The 17,967-nt window shown below is 35.0% G+C and overlaps 1 long non-coding RNA gene across 1 annotated transcript; it reads left to right on the forward strand.

Moving 5' to 3' along the window:
- Positions 1-12,440: 12,440 nt before the first annotated feature.
- On the forward strand, positions 12,441-14,988 carry LOC116419780. The gene is made up of 3 exons (XR_004230083.1): positions 12,441-12,467; positions 13,162-13,238; positions 14,624-14,988. It is a non-coding gene; the product is annotated as an uncharacterized LOC116419780 (long non-coding RNA).
- The last annotated feature ends 2,979 nt before the right edge of the window (positions 14,989-17,967 follow it).

Raw genomic sequence — 17,967 nt, forward strand, 5'->3', positions numbered from 1 at the left:
TACAATGATATCCTGGTTCTACTCACTTCACTTAGCATCAATTTATGTAAGTCTTTCTAAGCCTCTCTGAAATGATCATTTTTTATAGAACAACCATATTCCATAACATTCATATACCATAACTTATTCAGTCATTCTCCAACTAATGGGCATTCACTCCAGTTTCTTTCCACTACAAAAAGCAAATGCCACAAACATTTTTGCACATGTGGGTCCCTTTACTTTGTGATCTCTTTGGGATACAGGCCCAGTAAATACATTGCTGCATCAAATGGTATGCACAGTTTGAAAACCCTTTAGGCCTATTTCCAAATTGCTCTCCAGAATGGTTGAGTCAGATCACAACTTTGCCAACAATGTATTAGTGTACCAGTTTTCTCACATCCCTCCAGCATTCATCATTTTCTTTTCCTGTCATCGTAGCCAATCTGAGAGGTGTACAGTGGTACCTGAGATGTCTTAATTTGCATTTCTCCAATCAATAGTGATTTAGGACACATTTTCATAAGACTAGAAATGGTTTCAATTTCTTCATCTGAAAATTGTCTGTTCATAAGCTTTGATCATTATTAACTGGAGAATGGCTTGAATTCTTATAAAATTGAGTCAATTTTCTATCTGTTTTAGAAATGAGGCCTTTATCAGAACCTTTGTAAATTTTTTTCCCCAGTCTATTACTTCCCTTCTAATCTTGTCAGGATTGGTTTTGTTTGTATGAAAACTTTTTAACTTAATATAGTCAAAATTACCCATTTTGCAGAATAGATTATAAAAAATAAAAACACTGCCTTTGAAAAGAGGAGATAATTGGAGGTTTAAGATTTGTGATTCTTTGTTATTGTATCTGCTTCTTTGTGATTCTGTATAAGATTTTCTTGGCAAAAATATTGGAATTGTTTGTCATTTCTTTTTCAAGTGGATTAAGACAAAAGTTAAGGGACCTGCTAGTGAGTATCTGAATTTAGATTTGAACTCAGGTCTTCCTGAGTCTAGAATCAGCACTCTATGATTCTACTGAAACCACCAATGATATTTTTAACAAATATGAAGAAGTATGGGAAGACTTGTGAAATGGTCAAAAACAGAATAAATTAAACAGAAGCAAAAATAATCCTTGACATGCAAAAAGGACTGTTATAATGTAAATAAAAGACAAAATATAACAAAAATCCAAATTGAGTTATAATTACCCTTCTTGGTTCTATGAGAAAGAGAAAATGAATTTCACCATTTGTATCAGAGGTAGAACATAGACTGAGAGGCACTGTCAATGTGTTGGTTAACTTTGTTCATCTACTTTTTTTGTCTTTTCTTACTTTTCCAAGGAATAGGTCACTGGTGAATAAAAAGAGGCAATAGAATATATCTAGAAATGAATGTAAAAAAATTTTTAAAGTGTCAATAAAAGTAAGATATTTTTAAAAATCTAAGACTCTGAGTGAGAGAAAAAAGCTAACTCTTTTGTTCTTTAGTAGAGAATGTGCCAGTGAATAAAGAATTAAAGACATCAGTTCGAATGAGATTTTGGGATGATTTATGGAATAACAGGGCATTATGGTCCAACTTATGCTAGACTACTGCAATTTAAATAATATATTTTGAATATCATCTCTATTTCCTACTGTTTGTGTCCAGTTATGCCAAGAATAGCCAGATTTGAAGAAGCTGTGAAGTACATAATTGGTAAGAGAGCTAGTGAGTTCTTATTGCCTTTTCTAGAAGTTTTATCAGTGAAAGGAATAAAAAAGAGTGTTCCATTCCCCAATATGGCAAGTTTCTTCATCTCTATGAACCAAATTTTCCTTATGGATAAAATGAGGGATAATGAACACAATCATTTCCAACTGCAAATTAGTTTCTCAAAGTGAAACATCCCATGGTTCTAATGGCCCCAGTATCTCTGATGAAACTTTTAATATAGGAATATAGAGAATTTATCTTGTAATTCATGGGATTCCATGTAACAGAAGCTTTCCTCAGTTTTATAATGTCATTTTGTGATAGAAAAGCTGCCCATTTTGGTTTATTGAAGGCTTATTTTTATGGACCCAATACTACATCACTGTGAATACTACATGTCTCAATGAAGATCAAATAGCATACAATATTTCATCATGATTTATTTATTTTGGTGGTGAAGGGTGTCTTCTTAGCAACTCCCCAGCTATGTAGAACCTCCTGAGGTGCATCTGTCATAGTCATGAGGTAAACTTAGAGGAATATTGCTTTAACTGATGTGGAAGCCTAGATTGAAGTTAGGTTATAATCATCCTGAGTAGTTAATAGCTGTTCCACAAACATTTTGGTACATGTGGATGCCTTTTCCTCCTTTAAGATCTCTTTGGGATATAAACTCAGTAGTAACACTGCTGGATCAAAGGGTATGCAAAGTTTGATAACTTTTTGAACATTGTTCCAAAGTGCTTTCCAAAATGGTTGGATCCATTCACAGTTCCACCAACATTGTCCCAGTTTTCCCACATACCCTCCAACCATCCATCATTATTTTTTCCTGTCATCTTAGCCAATCTGAGAGGTGTGTAGTGGTATCTCAGAGTTGTCGTAATGTGCATTTCTCTGATTAATAGTGATTTGGAGCACCTTTTCATAGGACTAGAAATGGTTTCAATTTCATCATCTGAAAATTGTCTGTTCATATCCTTTGACCATTTATCAATTGGAGAACGGCTTGATTTCTTGTAAATTTGAGTCAATTCTCTATGTATTTTGGAAATGAGGCCTTTATCAGAACCTTTGAAGTTCATTATTTCTTTTGAAGTGAGTGGTATATTTCATTTTTAGTTCTGTGGACAAAGTGACGCATCATTGCATTAACTAAGTTTCTGAACTCTTTCAAGGTAGTTCTTTTAAATTTTATTTATAATGTATTCATTGTATTGATTGTTCTAGTTTTGTTAATTCTCTTCTTCATAAATTTATAGAGATCTTTCCAGTTTCCTCCAAAACTGTCCATTTCATCATTTTTATGGGATTATGAAATTCCATTTTATTCATGTATATACATGTTTAGCCATCCTCCATTATGAGGACAGCCCCTTAGTTTTTGATTTGGGGCACTGCAATAATACCTTTGGGCATATTGTTGCTTTTTCTTTCATTGATTTCCTTCAGGAGTTAAGTTGAATTGTAATATATATAGCTGGGTAAAGGGTATATATAGTTTAGTAACTCTTGGGGGCATAATTAGGACAGTTTCTCTGTCTTATCCACAGAAGATATTTACATGGTACCTAGGTGAATAAATATAAGTATGGGCATTATTGAATTTGAATGGTTTGGCTATAAAATCTCCATAACTGATCTTGCTGCCATTTCAGAGCTTTTACATGCTGCATGAAGAATGTGCAACAGAGGTACATTTTATATCCATTTAAAAAAAACTTTTCAGTGGGACATTATTTGACTTTCTGGGGGAAAACACATGGTTATTCATGTTGTAACACTTTTCTATAATTTCCATAAGTATTTGTGGTTATCTTCTGGTCTATTCAATTTTCTGAATAGATCTTAAGTACTCTTGATTCCAAGTAGTTTGTTTAATTATCTTAATGTAATCTTTATAATTATTTTAAGCTGTTTCACTTTTTGAGTTAATTGCTCAGAAATCTTGATAATTGGCATTAAAATGGCAACTTATGTTTCTTGTTACTGGTATTTGGGTGCTCTGCTATCTTATAAAGATGCCTTTTTTAATGATTCAATGTATATCAGTTTTGTATTGGGAAATGGTGGAATATTAGTTAAGGATTTATTAAATGCATATTTGCATATATTGAAAATAAAATATTTAGAGAAAATAAAAATTTGAAATCACCCTGTAGTTATATATTAAATAGCTTATAGTTGATTATTTAATGAAAATCCATGTTTTTTCAACCATCTTATGAACTCCAAAGCAGCATACTTTTAAGATATTTTGACATTAAGCAGTGACATGAATTTGGGGAGTGGGGGAAAAAGAAGAAATATTTTGTTCAGGAAGCTAAATAACTTTGAGTTTTTTGAGCATCAACTCACTGCATTCCAGGATGGCATTTCTATAAATTTTTACTCTCTACCTATTCTATTTCTGCCCTTCCCCCTACAGCATCACCAAAAATCTAGTTATTCCAAATTTTCCATTGCTTAGAAAAAGGAAATAATTGATTTGATATCCCCAAATATAGAGAAATTTTGTTTTGAAATTATAAATGTAGATGTCTATCCTGGCACAGATCTCATGCTCTGCAATCATTGAGGTTCAATTTGTATTTTTCCAAGTATATTTAACATTTTATTTTATTTTATTATTAATATTATTACTATGTTTAATATTTTATTTTCCCCCATTAATTAAAATAATTTTAAGCATTTGTTTTAAAATCTTTGAGTTCCACATTCTCTTCCTCGTCCTCACTGAGAAGGCATTTGTGAAATTATGAAAAATATTTCCATAAAATTATGTTGCAAAACAAAACAGATTCCCCCCCCCAAAAAAAAAACCTTTAAAAAGTTAAAAAAAAAAAACTATTCTTCAATTTGTATTCCAACACAATTCTTTCTCTTATTATGGATAGCATTTTTCTTGTGAGACATTTTTTAGTAGTGGTTTTAAGATTTATTCACTAACAATATTTTTAGAAACATAATATGTAAATTTATTATTTTTATAAGTTTAAAAATTAGATAGCACCTCTTTCTATTTAATGAGATTTTTGTATTCTTTCTGAATCTGTTTTTACTTGTAGTTTCTTTCCTTGAATTCTTTTAGTGACTAATATTGTTCCATAAAATCAAGTGTATACATTAAATTATGATGATTGTCATTCATTCATAAAATATACTATAATAATTATGTACAAAACACCCTTCCAAGAACAGTAATTTGAAGACAGTGTGATGTCATTTTGATGCAATGGAAAGAATTTTATATCTAGAATTAAGAGGAGTAGTGCTTTGTGACCTTGAGCAGTTAACCCATTATTTTCTGAAGCTGTTTTCTTCTCCATCTGTAGAAATACAAGCAAACTCTTTCTCCCAAGCAGTTAAGCTATCTAGTCCCTTTCATTTACCACTTCCTAGATTTCTCCTCATCACCTGGCAATTACATTGGAGCTGGTCGCACTGCACACTGCCCTTCTGCTGGGTTAAAAAAGCCTGTATTCTCCTCAATTGTAATGCCTTTCTGCTATTTGATTGCTTTTCTGCTAATTGACCATGTAATCCCTTTCCCCCATCTGATTGCTTTTTGCTGATTGATCACATCAGAGTCCTGAACTTCTGAAGGTGTAACCTCAATTGCCATCATGCCCCACCTGTCTTTTGTTTGATATCTTGGAACTAGGACCCACTTCTCATTTCCCTGGGTCAATCTACATTCTGAGGCCCAGTTTTTTGAAGCCCTTGTGGCATTTTGGACATAGGGTTTTAGATCTTCTTTAACCCTGTCCTCTCACTATATCTCTCTACCTACATTGGATTTTCATATGTCAAATTTTTTCACAATGAAAGCATCGGTGAGTATCTCTAGAAGTCCCTTGCCAAGAGGGACCCTATCTTCCCATTTTCATTATCATCTGGGTATAATAAGCATTTGTGCCCACTGTGGCACAACATCTTATGATCTCCTCTAAAGGAGCATCTTGGTGTAATCCCCATATGATTCTTCTGCAAACCTCATTAGAATTTTCCTTAGCCAGTTGTCTTATCATAATTCTTGTAGCTGCATTTTCTCCTATGGTTCTTGTGACAGCTGTTTGCAAATGTCTCACAAAATCAGCAAAAGGTTCATTGGGACCTTGCTTTATTTTTGTGAGAGCTTCCCCTTGATCTTTTCCTGGGAGGGAACCCCATGCTTTTGTAGCAGCAGCAGCTGCAGTTTGCTCCTATGTTGCGGGGTAATTAGTCTGTGCTGAATTGTCTGAGTACTGACCTTCAACTGCTATTTGGTCAAAGGTGACTCCTGTTTGCCTATTGTGTTGGGCTTGTATCCTGCATAATTCACTATACTCTGAAAGCCACAACAAGTTTTGTCCAGGTTCTAAACATGTCCTTGCTATGGATTTCCAATCACTAGGGGTTAAGATTTCATAAGCAAAATTATCTAGTAACATCTTAACATAAGATGATGTAGCTCCATAAAGAGTGCAATCCTTTTTCAAATCCTTATTTTTTTTCCAGATCAAAAAGAGTGTATCTTCTCCTTTGTTGATTTGAAGAGTCAAGCTCTTCAATAACAGGGTATGCATTTATTTTTAAATCAGATATATCCTGTCCTTTTTTTAGCCTTAATCAGTGCCTTTTAAAAATTTTGTCATAGGCTGCTTCATAGATGGTGCTGATTGTGCTACTGCCTCTCCCCCTCCTCCTTCTCCCTCTATCCATGAAAGGTTAATTGAGGGAGGTAGGTCAGGGGTTGGGGAATGCCCTAATTGCTCTTGCTGTGAAGCACCACACTCAAAATTGTACTTCACTCCATTCTTATCTGATTCTTCATCCTTTTCATTTAGTTTATCTGGATCCTCCCTTTCCTGCTCTTTCTTCTTTTTCCTTATTCTATAACTTATATAATTTCTTAAAGCCAGTTGTATCAAATTATATGTATAAAGTGTTTCTTTGGAAATTGAGTCAGGTCCATTATTATTGTAGTGTTCACATAGTTGCTCTCCTACTAATTTCTACTCATCTGGATTTAATTGTTTTTCCTTAGAAAACAAGGAGATGTGTACTGTATTGTTTCTAATAGTTTAATGATCTGCTCCCAAGTAACAATTAAACCTTCATTTAATGATGTAATTGTACTAAGTATTTAAGGGCTGAGAGGACTTGAAATAAGCAGACTGGAGTGTGTGTGAGCTTGAGCTCAGTGGTGTGCTCAAGAGAAAGAGACTCGAGTTTGCTTATTTCAAGTCCTCTCAGCCTTTATATACTTTATATACCTTACTACAATTACATCACTACAGCACACTGAACATATGCCAACTGTAGAACCATTATATCACCATACTAAGTACTAAGTATATGTGAACTAGAGAACCATTATCTCATCAATCACACTGAATCAACACCCTGCTATAAGTATCTTTGCTTCAAGTATACTTTTCTCAGAGTTCCTCAATATCTGCGGTTGTTGGAATCTTTACAAACTGTTAAGCCATTGGAGTTGATTTGATCTTAGAGATATTTTGGGCCAGAACTTGAAATAAGGTACTAAGTGGAAATGATAGAACAATGCTTGTGTTCACACCTTTAGAGACCTCATAAGTATCTAAGTACTCAATGGAGTTCACACGTTTGAGAGAGTTCAGGGCTAGTATGAGATCTGAATTCATACTTCCCTTAGGGCCAGAGAGCACTCTGGGAGATAACCCAGAATCCCTCTCCTTCCAAAATAGCCCGGTTAGTTGAGGCCTAACTCTCTGCTTGAGCTCTTGCAGCTTTGTCCTTGGGTTCTTCCTCTGCTTTCTTCAGCCTCCAGCCAGCACCAACGTAGAAGATATGATGAATCTCTCTTGCCTCGAAGATAGGGCTTGTAGGCTTTCTTCCAGAGTCTCCTCTGTCTTTTAAGTCCCACAAGAAGAACTAAAACCCAAGCTCCAAGAGCTCCCTATATATGTGATCTCCCAAAGGTTAACTCCGCCTTCTGGAGAGAGAGGGATTCTGGATTATCTCCCAGAGTGCTCTCTGGCCCTAAGGGAGGTGTGACTTCGGACTAAGCCCTACTAAGCCCTGCATCCTCCCAAACGTGTGAACTCCATTGAGTACTGAGATACTTATGAGCTTTCTAGAGGTGTGAACACAAGCATCAGTTCCACCTAGTACCTTGTTTCAAGTTCTGGCCCAAAATATCTCTTTCAAGATCAAATCAACTCCAATGGCTTAACACTTTGTAAAGATTCCAACAAGCAGTCTTCTACAGATTTGGTTCTTTAGCATCATGAGAACATATCATGCAAGAGGACATAGTCAAAAGTACCTTCAGATAGTTGGATTATGAGGACAAAGGGAAAACAAAAACAATCCATCTTCTCTCTCAGCTTGCCATGAGAACTAAGGTAAATTCATTTTTACTGCAAATCTTGCAACTGAGCCAAGAATACCAACATTATGATCCTTATAATTAAAAATTAAAAATATGAAGTGTGAAGATTACTTGGAAGTCTTCTGAGCTGTTATAAATAGGAAATTCTTTAGGGGAGAAGAATGCATTTCTGGTTCAGTATTCAGTGAGCCCAGAGGCTGTTTACATATCTTAGACTGCCTTAGCTTGGATGCGTTCATACTAACCTTTACTAAATTTATTATAGCAATGGGAGGTTGTGGGAAGAGACAAAGTTGTGCCAGTGGAGTGCAAAGGCAAGGTAGAAAGTCTTTTGAGCCTGGATCTGGGGAAGAGTTGTCTAGCTAAATAGGATTATCAATGACTACTAGGGGAATATCTCTGTCCTCACTCCCCCATGAAAAGTAGTCCAGGAAGTTATGGAAGGTTTGTGATTTAAATTGGAGAGAGTACTCTTACTGATCAAATCATGAGTCTTTTGAATTATTGAAGTAAATTATTCTTAATGGATTTTTTTTCAGGAATCTAAAAGGAAATAAGATGAGAAATCCATTAGAATTTCTACATAAAATCACAATTTTCCCTAATAAAATGTTTCAGCAATTTTTTTTTACAACACGGTCATTCACAATAACACTTTCCTTCTAATATAATTTATCCTTGTGATTAAAAGTGTAGTAAAGCAAAATAAATTAAGATGTTCATCAAATACATGTGTCTGAAACAATAGGATCATTCTGTAACAGTGGTCTGTTTCTTTTCTGCAGTTAGCCAGGAGGTACATATTTCACTTGTGCTCTATAAGCAAAATACAATTGAATTAATCCCAAAGAAATGTGATATATGCAAAATTAGAAAAACACTTCAAGCATTCATTTGTATCTGACCTGTGGCAGAGCATTCTGAGTTTATATTGGTATATCACCCCAGTCAGACACACTATAACTTGATTCTTAGTGATGTCATTTTAGTCCTCTGCAAGTTTGAAGGACAACCACCACCAACCAATCACATAAGTTTTCTGAAGACTAGGTTGGTGATTCTAATATTCAGAATTTTGAGGTCTTTTAGTAATATAATGTAATGTTTGGACTAGCTCTCCGGAGTACCTCAGGATCAGCCTGAGTCCTTGGTCTTAGAGGAGGAATGAAGCAGGAGAGCTACCACATGGCTGGTCAAAGGTGGTGTCTGGAATCTGGAGTCTGGCGTCTTCTTTTGTGTCTGTGGCTGAGAGCTGCAGCTGAGAGAGCTTTCCCAGTTGTCCCAGCCCTTAAATACTTCAGTACGATCACATCACTTCACCACACTTGAGCAGGGCAATCATTACATCAACATAGAGAACCATTATCTCACATTGAATAGGTACTTAATTATAAACACCATGCTAATCTAGATTCAAGTACACCTTTTCAGAGTTCTGGCCCTCTACAATACAATATTTCTTTTATATCACTCTAGGAGCTCACTTCTCTCTCTGATGGAAGGGTAGAGAGTGCTTCTCAGAACCTTCATTTAAGGCCAGCCATCTCTTCATTTCCCATTAAGCTGCTGTCCTCTGGATTTCTCTATCATACTCCTCACTCTACTTTTAGTTTTCTTTTATGTGTTATCCTCTCCATAACAGTATAAGATCCTTGAGGACTTTTATTTATCTTTGCATTTACACTTATTAGCATTTCTCCCACTTAGTACAGTATTTGCAGCATTAGTAAATGCTTATTGACTGACTAGGTGACTGAATTCTTAGTCATTCTTATGGCACAATAATACAATACAAACAATAGCTGACATTTATATAGTACTTAACCATTTCTAAATTGCTTCTCTCATTTGGTCCTCAAAACAACTCTCATGATATAGGAGCTATTATTATCCCCATTTTACTAATAGGAAATTTGAGGGTGAGAGATTAAATTACTTGCTCAGAGTCACATAGCTACTAAGCAGGAATCAGATCTTGATGACTCCAAGGCCTGTTTTCTAGCCACTGTGTCATCTAGTTGCTCAATATATAATATTCCATGATATTTATATACCATATTTTGTTCCTAATTTCCAAAATGATAAGTACTCACTTCTCCCCTCTTTCCAGTATTTTTTGTTATCATTTGCTAGCATTCTTTTGCTAGAAAAATAGCTGTTTTGATTATCTTTGAATATATGTGAAGATTTTCCCTATGAAAAATTCAATATCTCCAACATTCACTGCCATTATTTTGGAAGATAAAATTATTTTAAAGTTTTGATTACCATCTAAGAATTTGACTCTAACAGGAGTGGAAGGAGCAAATGAGACTAACGATAAAATTTAACTGTAATTCCATAGATGGGACTAAGTTGCTTTTTGAATATAGCTGACAGTTGGTTTGTGTGCATGGTACATGTACACACACAGCATTTAATGTGATTGCAAATCCAGCCTACAATGTTTTGGGCTATTTATATTGAGTTCTTTCAATCATAGAGATTAAATATGACTGCATTTCACTCCATTTGTTTCATCACAATTTTCCAAACTGCATAAATTCCTGGCTTTTAGAGCCTTTTACTGTATAAGAATATATGCCACCTATTGTGGTATTCTCTTCTTTAAAATATAATGGTTCTCTCTGGGAGCAGGTTTCTTGGGGAGGTTTTCTGGAGGCAGCCTTTGTTTCAGTTAAAAGTAATAATCACCTCAAATGCAGCCAGCTGATAAAATGCAAACGTTTTTATTTTTTCCTTTCTTGGGCCCGGGTAGCTTTCTTAGAGGCTTCAACTTTCCTTGATTCTGAGAGCTCTTGTTGCTCCTCTTTTACCTCTAGCTCAACTCCGAATGTCTCCAGCCAGCACCAAGGTGAAAGTTGGAATGAATCTGTCTTGCCTCTGAGAGAAGGCTCTCAATCTCCTAGAATGCTCCTGTGTCTGTCCCAGAGTGCCCTTTGGCCCTGAGAGCTTCTTGATTATATGAGCTCTCTAAAGGTGTGAACACAAGCATTGTTTCTATCAGTTCCACTATGTACCTTGTTTCAAGTTCTGGCCCGTAACATCTCCTTCTAAGATCAGATCAATCATACTGAACCATGCTAAATTAGATAATTATTGTCTCTATCAATTCTAATGACTTAACAGCTTGTAAGGATTCTCACAACCTATAAGAGACAGAATTATTTTTAGAGAGTTTGTTTTTATTGTAGAACAGTGACAAAGGGTGTGTGGGGTGATAGCGATGTAATAAAAGATAATCCACATTTATTAAGTAGAGTGCTGGATGAGATAAGTTTACATGATGCAGTCTCTGTTCTCATAGCTTACTTGATACCAACATAGATAACTACAAACTATAAAAGCACCTAAAATGCTCCCTTCTTACATTCATAGCTTTCATGATTGCTACTCTGCAGGCCTCAGTTTTCTCATTTGTAAAATGAGGGGATAATGGATTAGATGGCTTCTTTCTAGGCTTAGATCTTTGATTCTAAGATCTTTCTAACCTTGTGTTCGAGATCTATATATAAGAAAGTTATAGATGTAAAATACAGGATAGATTAGAGGAGAAGAGGTTAAATCACCATCAAAATTTGGAGGAGAATTGGTTGTTCAGTGGTACCATCAGTATTTGGGTGAAGTTATCCTATCATTCAAATTTTCCCTCTCAGGGTTTCTTAGCTTTCTGATAAATTGCATTATTTTGTATTTTGAAGTATAAGTATTGTTGATGGAGTTGATGGAGAGCAATTTGGAACTATGCCCAAAGAGCTATCAAACTATGTATACCATTTGATCCAGAAGTGTCTCTACTGGGCTTCTATCCCAAAGAGGTCATAAAAAAGGGAAAAGGACTTATATGTGCCAAATGTTTGTAGTAGCCTTTTTATGTAATGGCAAGAAACTGGAAACTGAGTGGCTGTCCATCAGTTGGAGAATGACTGAATAAGTTATAGTATATGAATGTTATGGAATATTATTGTTCTATAATGATCAGCAGGATGATTTAAGAAAGGCCTGGAGAGACTTATGTGAACTGATGCTAAGTGAAGTGAGTAGAATCAGAAGAAATTGTACATAGCAACAGCAAGATTATATAATAATCAATTCTGATAGGTGCAGCTTTTTTCAACAGTGAGGTGATTCAGGCTATTTCCAAAGGTCTTGTGATGAAGAGAAGCATCTGCACCCAGGGAGAGGACTGTGGGAACTAAGTATAGATCACAACATAGTATTTTCTCTCTTTTTGTTGTTGTTTGCTAGAATTTTGTTTTCTTTCTCATTTTTTACCTTTTTGATCTGATTTTTCTTGTACATCATGATAATTGTGAAAATATGTACAGAATAATTGCACATGTTTAACATATGGGATTATTTGCCTTCTAGGGAAGGGGGTAGAAGGAAAAGAAGGAAAAAAATTGGAACACAAAGTTTTACAAAGGTGAATGTTGAAAATTATCTGTGCATATGATTTGAAAATAAATAACTTTAATAAAAAAGAAATATAAGTAGAGATTGAAGAGTTAGTTAAATGTCACACTAATGTACATTTTATTAGAATGAAGTGCTAATGATATGGGAGCTGAGAGGTCTCTAAAAGCAATAGAAATTTGCTTTTCTTGCATTTCATTTTCTAGCAAATAAATGACAAAAAAAAATGCTGTTAATAGAAATCTAGCTTTTTAAATATCTCTCATTGCTTTCCATTTCCCAATAAACAGATGAGGAGGAAAATTATATCAATAAAACTCTAGATTTTAAAATATCTCTTAGTATCTATGTCCATCCCTCAGTTTATATTTAAAATAAAATACTAAAATATATATAAAGAAAAAAAAGCCAAAGTGTTTAATCATCAGTGTTTATGTCTTTTGGGGAAAATGTGATAGTGTATTAACTTTGAAACCACATTAGTGTTTGGAATTCCATTATGTATCACATTATTTTTTCTATGTTTATAAAAGTGATGGACCAGCAAAACATGTGAAATGTTACATTTTAAATTCATTTTCCTCTTACTATTTTAGGATAACTAGAAAGTTATCCCATAGACATAGAAAGAGATTCCTAACTATTGTTTCCTTATGCTAAAACATGAACATAAACAGTAACTTCATCTTTTTATTTGCTTACAGGGTAGAATTCAAACTTTTTTTTTTAATTCCTGGAAGTTAAAGAAAAGGAAGGTCAATTTAGTGCTTTACTGATAAAGGTAAGATTATACCTATTCTTAAAGAGTAAAAAAAAGGTTTGTTTTCTTTTCTTTTTCTTCTTCTTTTTTAATAGCTAGAGCTTTGCAATATGTCAAAGTGAACTTGGTGATAACTTATTTTATACAATGAATGGAATGTGTAATTGTTCCTTTAGTTATCAGTAGGTCCACAAGAGATAAGAAAATGGAAGTAAATCAGCATGACAAAGTGGTTGTCAATTTGTTACATAATTAGAAAGTAAGCCATGCCTTTCATTTGACATATTAGCTTTCACAGCCAACTTATTCAGCAAATATTTATGTACTACTTAACACCTTTTGACAAATATAGCCTTATAGCTGATATCATCGAGATAACATTGTCCAGGCAAATAGAACCTAGATTAAAAAAAAAAAAAAAAACAACAAAACTTAAATTTAATTAATTGAATTAGCTATATAACCTCGGGAAAGTCACCTAAATTTTCATTTGCCACATCTATGCAATATTCATTGGAATACATCATAGGACCATAGGACAGAATGGGAAAAAAAAATCTAGGTAGAAGTCATGAAGTCCAACTCCCTCATTTTACAGATGAAGAAACTGAGAGAACTTCAGTGACTTATTTAGGGTCACAAGTGTGATTAGTAGCAGAGCCAGGGTTCAAATCTAAGTCCAGAGCACTTTCCTCATGTTCTTCCAATAATCTTTGTGATAACTGATTTCTTTTTTCTTTTAAACTTTGAAAAGTACAGGAAATAAAGAGGTGGTCATCAGGGAAGACAGAATCCTTGATAATTTAGTGTCATTCCACAGTTTAATTTCTTATTTTCTCATACATGTAATGCCTATTTAGCACTTAACTGTGCTATTACTTCTTGTGTACTCCTTATGGAATATCTCTAATGGTGGTCCCATCTTATTTATTAGCTATCAGGAATCTTTCAAAAGACTTAAATCCTTCTAGATTTAATACAGATAAAATGTTCAACAATTGTTAACAAAAATGAGATTAAAAAATAAGATTCCTGAAGCAAAAATCAAATGTAAATCAATTATATTTGAATCATACTTATGGCCAGATGCATTTTTCTTCATCTGAAATCTTAAAGTATATTGTTAAGGGTCAATTCTCCAAGAGCCTCCACAGCTGTGGATCATAACATTTGAAGGAGTTGCAAGGCAGCCTTTGCTGCCACAGGTGTTGTGGACTGGGAATGAGATACATTGGAAGCAGAGGAAAGAGGAGAGAGGTCAGACAATGCAATTGCCTCATAGTCAGAGAGGTCAGAGAATGGCAATTGCCTCTCAGTCTCCTTGTTTCATCTTCTCACAAGAGGAGATCCATTTTGGGTTGGATCTCCAGCAGCCACTATCAGGTGACTCCTATGTATTCCAACAGTTCTCCAGTGTGTTCCAACATATGGTGCCTGAACGTGGGGTAAGAATTACAAGAAGAATCAGAGCTGTTTGTGAGAAGGATCCTTCCAGAATTAAGAAAGAAGAGCCCGGGTAAGACTTTGTTAGTTGGGGTAATTAAATGGGCCAACACATCAAAGGGCTGAGCCAGGAGACTGATGAGACTTAAATGCTGATTGTGACTACAATCCTCTTCTCCATTTAAAAGTTTGCCTCGATCAACACCTGCTACAACCATCCAGAAGTGATAATGCTGCTTGCATTCCTCAGTGTGCCGACTATGCTGTGGGGGGAAAATAACTGCAAAAAAACAAACAAACAAACAAAAACCGGGGAATTGTTAAGGGTCAATTCTCCGAGAGCCTCCACAGCTGTGGATCACAACATCTGAAGGAGTTGCAAAGCAGCCTTTGCTGACACAGGTGTGGACTGGGAATGAGATACATTGGAGGTAGAGGGAAGAGGAAAGAGGTCAGACAATGCAACGGCCTTTCAGTCAGAGAGGTCAGAGAACAATAACTGCCTCTCAATCTCCTTGTATCATCCTCTCACAAGAGGAGATCCACTGTGGGTTGGATTTCCAGCAGCCATGGTGACTCCTGTGTATCCCAACAGCTCTCCCTTGTATTTCAACAGTATATGAATCTAAAAAGTTTCATTTGGTGCCTATTGAGGTTCATTCTTCTTTCAGGAATAAAATCTTTACTCATGTTTTCACTTCTCACTGAGGCATTGTCACCTGTTTTTAAAATGAATCCTTTATTTTTCTTTGAGTATTTGTTTTGGACTTCCACTTGTTGCCTCTCTGGCTTTATGCTAATTGCCATTACTGTCTTTCAATGATATATGACATAATTTTGACTGTTATTTTTGGGTAGTTAGTTGGTACAATAAATATAGTGCTAGTTCCTGGGGTGAGGAAAGCTCATCTATGTGAGTTCAAATCTGGCCTTGGACCCTATCTCAATGACCCTGGAGAAGTCACACAGTGCTGTTTTTCTGTTTCCTCATCTGTAAAATGAGGTGGAGAAAGAAATGACAAATCACTGCCAAGAAAATGCCAAATGTAGTTAGGAAGAGTCAGACACGACTGAAAAACATTTAACCACCATATTATATTCACTTTCTTTTCTAAGTTATCTTGGCTTTAATGTCAATTGACAGTGTAATAAAAAAATCACATTTCAGACCTTCAATTTGGCAGAGCTCTAAGTGGTGTGGAGATGTTAGACTCAGTTGAAGAGCCATGGGAAAACAAAACAATAGAAGTCAAAAGAAATAGACGTGCAGCGATAGTAGTTTTTTGGGGGTGTGTGTGTGGATAAAGCAGCTAGCATTTGGCATCAGTCAGTAAATGATGGCTACTTTGGCTGTTGCTCTTCCATCCTTGATAGCAATCTTCACTTCGTTCAATACTAGGGAACAGAGCACTTCCATTTCCTAGTGGAAATTTAGTTTCAATTCAGCAAGTCATTAAAAAGACTTTAAAAAAAATTACTATGCAGTTATCACTATGTTCTTTGATAAAGAACAATCAGCCCATCCATGGGCTCAACATACCAACATGTGAATTACCATTGGGCAGGGCATATTATGGATGCTGTAAGAAATGTGCTTTCATTGGCTAGCTTCCTCCATTATACTTGTATAAATTATAGGTCACCTAGTTCGAAAGTTAGGAAAAGGAAATAAAGTGTTTGTGAATCATCATATAGTGGGCAAAGAGATAAAATAATAATGTTTGGGGAGGTAAATTATCTAGATATATTCTGGATTTGTATGTTTCTTTATCTGTGTACTCTTTTTGTCTCTAGTCTTTGTATCACTTTACTTATCTCTCTTTCTCTGTCTCTGTTGTCTCTCCTCTTCTCCCTTTTCTCCACTCCCTCCCTCTTCTCATGTGCTAGACATTGTTGTATGTGCTTTACAAATCTTATCTCCTTTGATTCTGAGAGAAAGGAGAAACTGATTCAGACTTGTGAGGAAGTAAATGCTTCATCTCAGAATTAGCAATAGTGAAAAAGAGGAAAACCATTCATGGTCTCACATATACTGTGCATCTTGGGAGAGCAAAGCAAGAAGTTAGAGGAAGGCTAGGTATGTTCCTATGGACTAAATTCTAAATGGGAAGTCAACCTGAGAGAACTTTTTAGAATGAATTTCTATCGACCCAAAAGGAAACACATTTGATCATAAGAAAAGAGGGACCACCTAAAGGATTAATGGGAATACACATGGAATCCAACATAAATTTTAAAAGTATTGTCACAAGGGAAGTAATTTAGGGTGAATATAAAGGCTCCACACCCACACCCTTCCCACTCTCCCAAAACCTCCTCCCACACACCCACATACACACATTTCAAGAAAAATGACAGGAGTTTTAAAACTCAAAGCTGAGTTTAAGAAAGAAATCCAAAAACAAAAGAACCTCCCCTCCCCCCCTTATAAAATTTATATGCTAGAAAAGATAGAGGATGAAAGATAACATTGGATCACTGCTCAGGACAAATGGTAATTAACTAAATAGCAGAATGAAAGTAGTACCACCCCTTAGTTATAATTTTGTTTGGTTTTCCTTGCCAAGGGAGAAAAATATTCTTTGGACTGAGTTACATGGTTAATAGGAAGTTAGTAAGAGAGAACCTAACAGTAATCTTGTTCAGATAATCTGTATCTTTTGGTACTGAAAGAGATGTTCCTTATAATCAAACAAAGGTCAAATTAATTATTAGTGATGATTGTGGGGAATGGCACGAATACTGCAGCATTAGGAATGTGCAAATGAACCTATTTTCAAAAAAAGAAAGATAATAGATAAAGTACACTATAGGCCAGTGAAATTCCTGAATATTTGAAAAAAGGAAGCAGTAATAAAGGGGCTAACATAGCTTTATATAGAACAGGTCCATACCATGAACAAAATCAGTTCTTATAGGATAAGAAAGAAAGCTTTCAGTTGGGGAAAAAAATTTACACCAAATGTTTATGATAAGGTTCTGATAGCCTGGATATATATATATATATATATATATATATATAGATATAGATATAGATATAGATATAGATATAGATATAGATATACAGGGATACTATTATATATCTCTCATATCTATCAATCAGTCAACCCTATCTGTCTGTCTATCTGTTATCTATCCTCAAGATCCATCTCTGGGATTCAAAGAAACTGAAAAGAAGAATTACCCACTACAAATAATAATATGAAAGTTGCTGTTCCAAATCATTAATAAGTAAAATATGAATAAACAACCCTGAGGTTTTGACTCATGCTTATTAAATTGGCAACAATAACAAGATGAAAATAGT

This window comes from Sarcophilus harrisii, chromosome 6, assembly GCF_902635505.1.
Source record: "Sarcophilus harrisii chromosome 6, mSarHar1.11, whole genome shotgun sequence".
Taxonomy (NCBI): domain Eukaryota; kingdom Metazoa; phylum Chordata; class Mammalia; order Dasyuromorphia; family Dasyuridae; genus Sarcophilus; species Sarcophilus harrisii.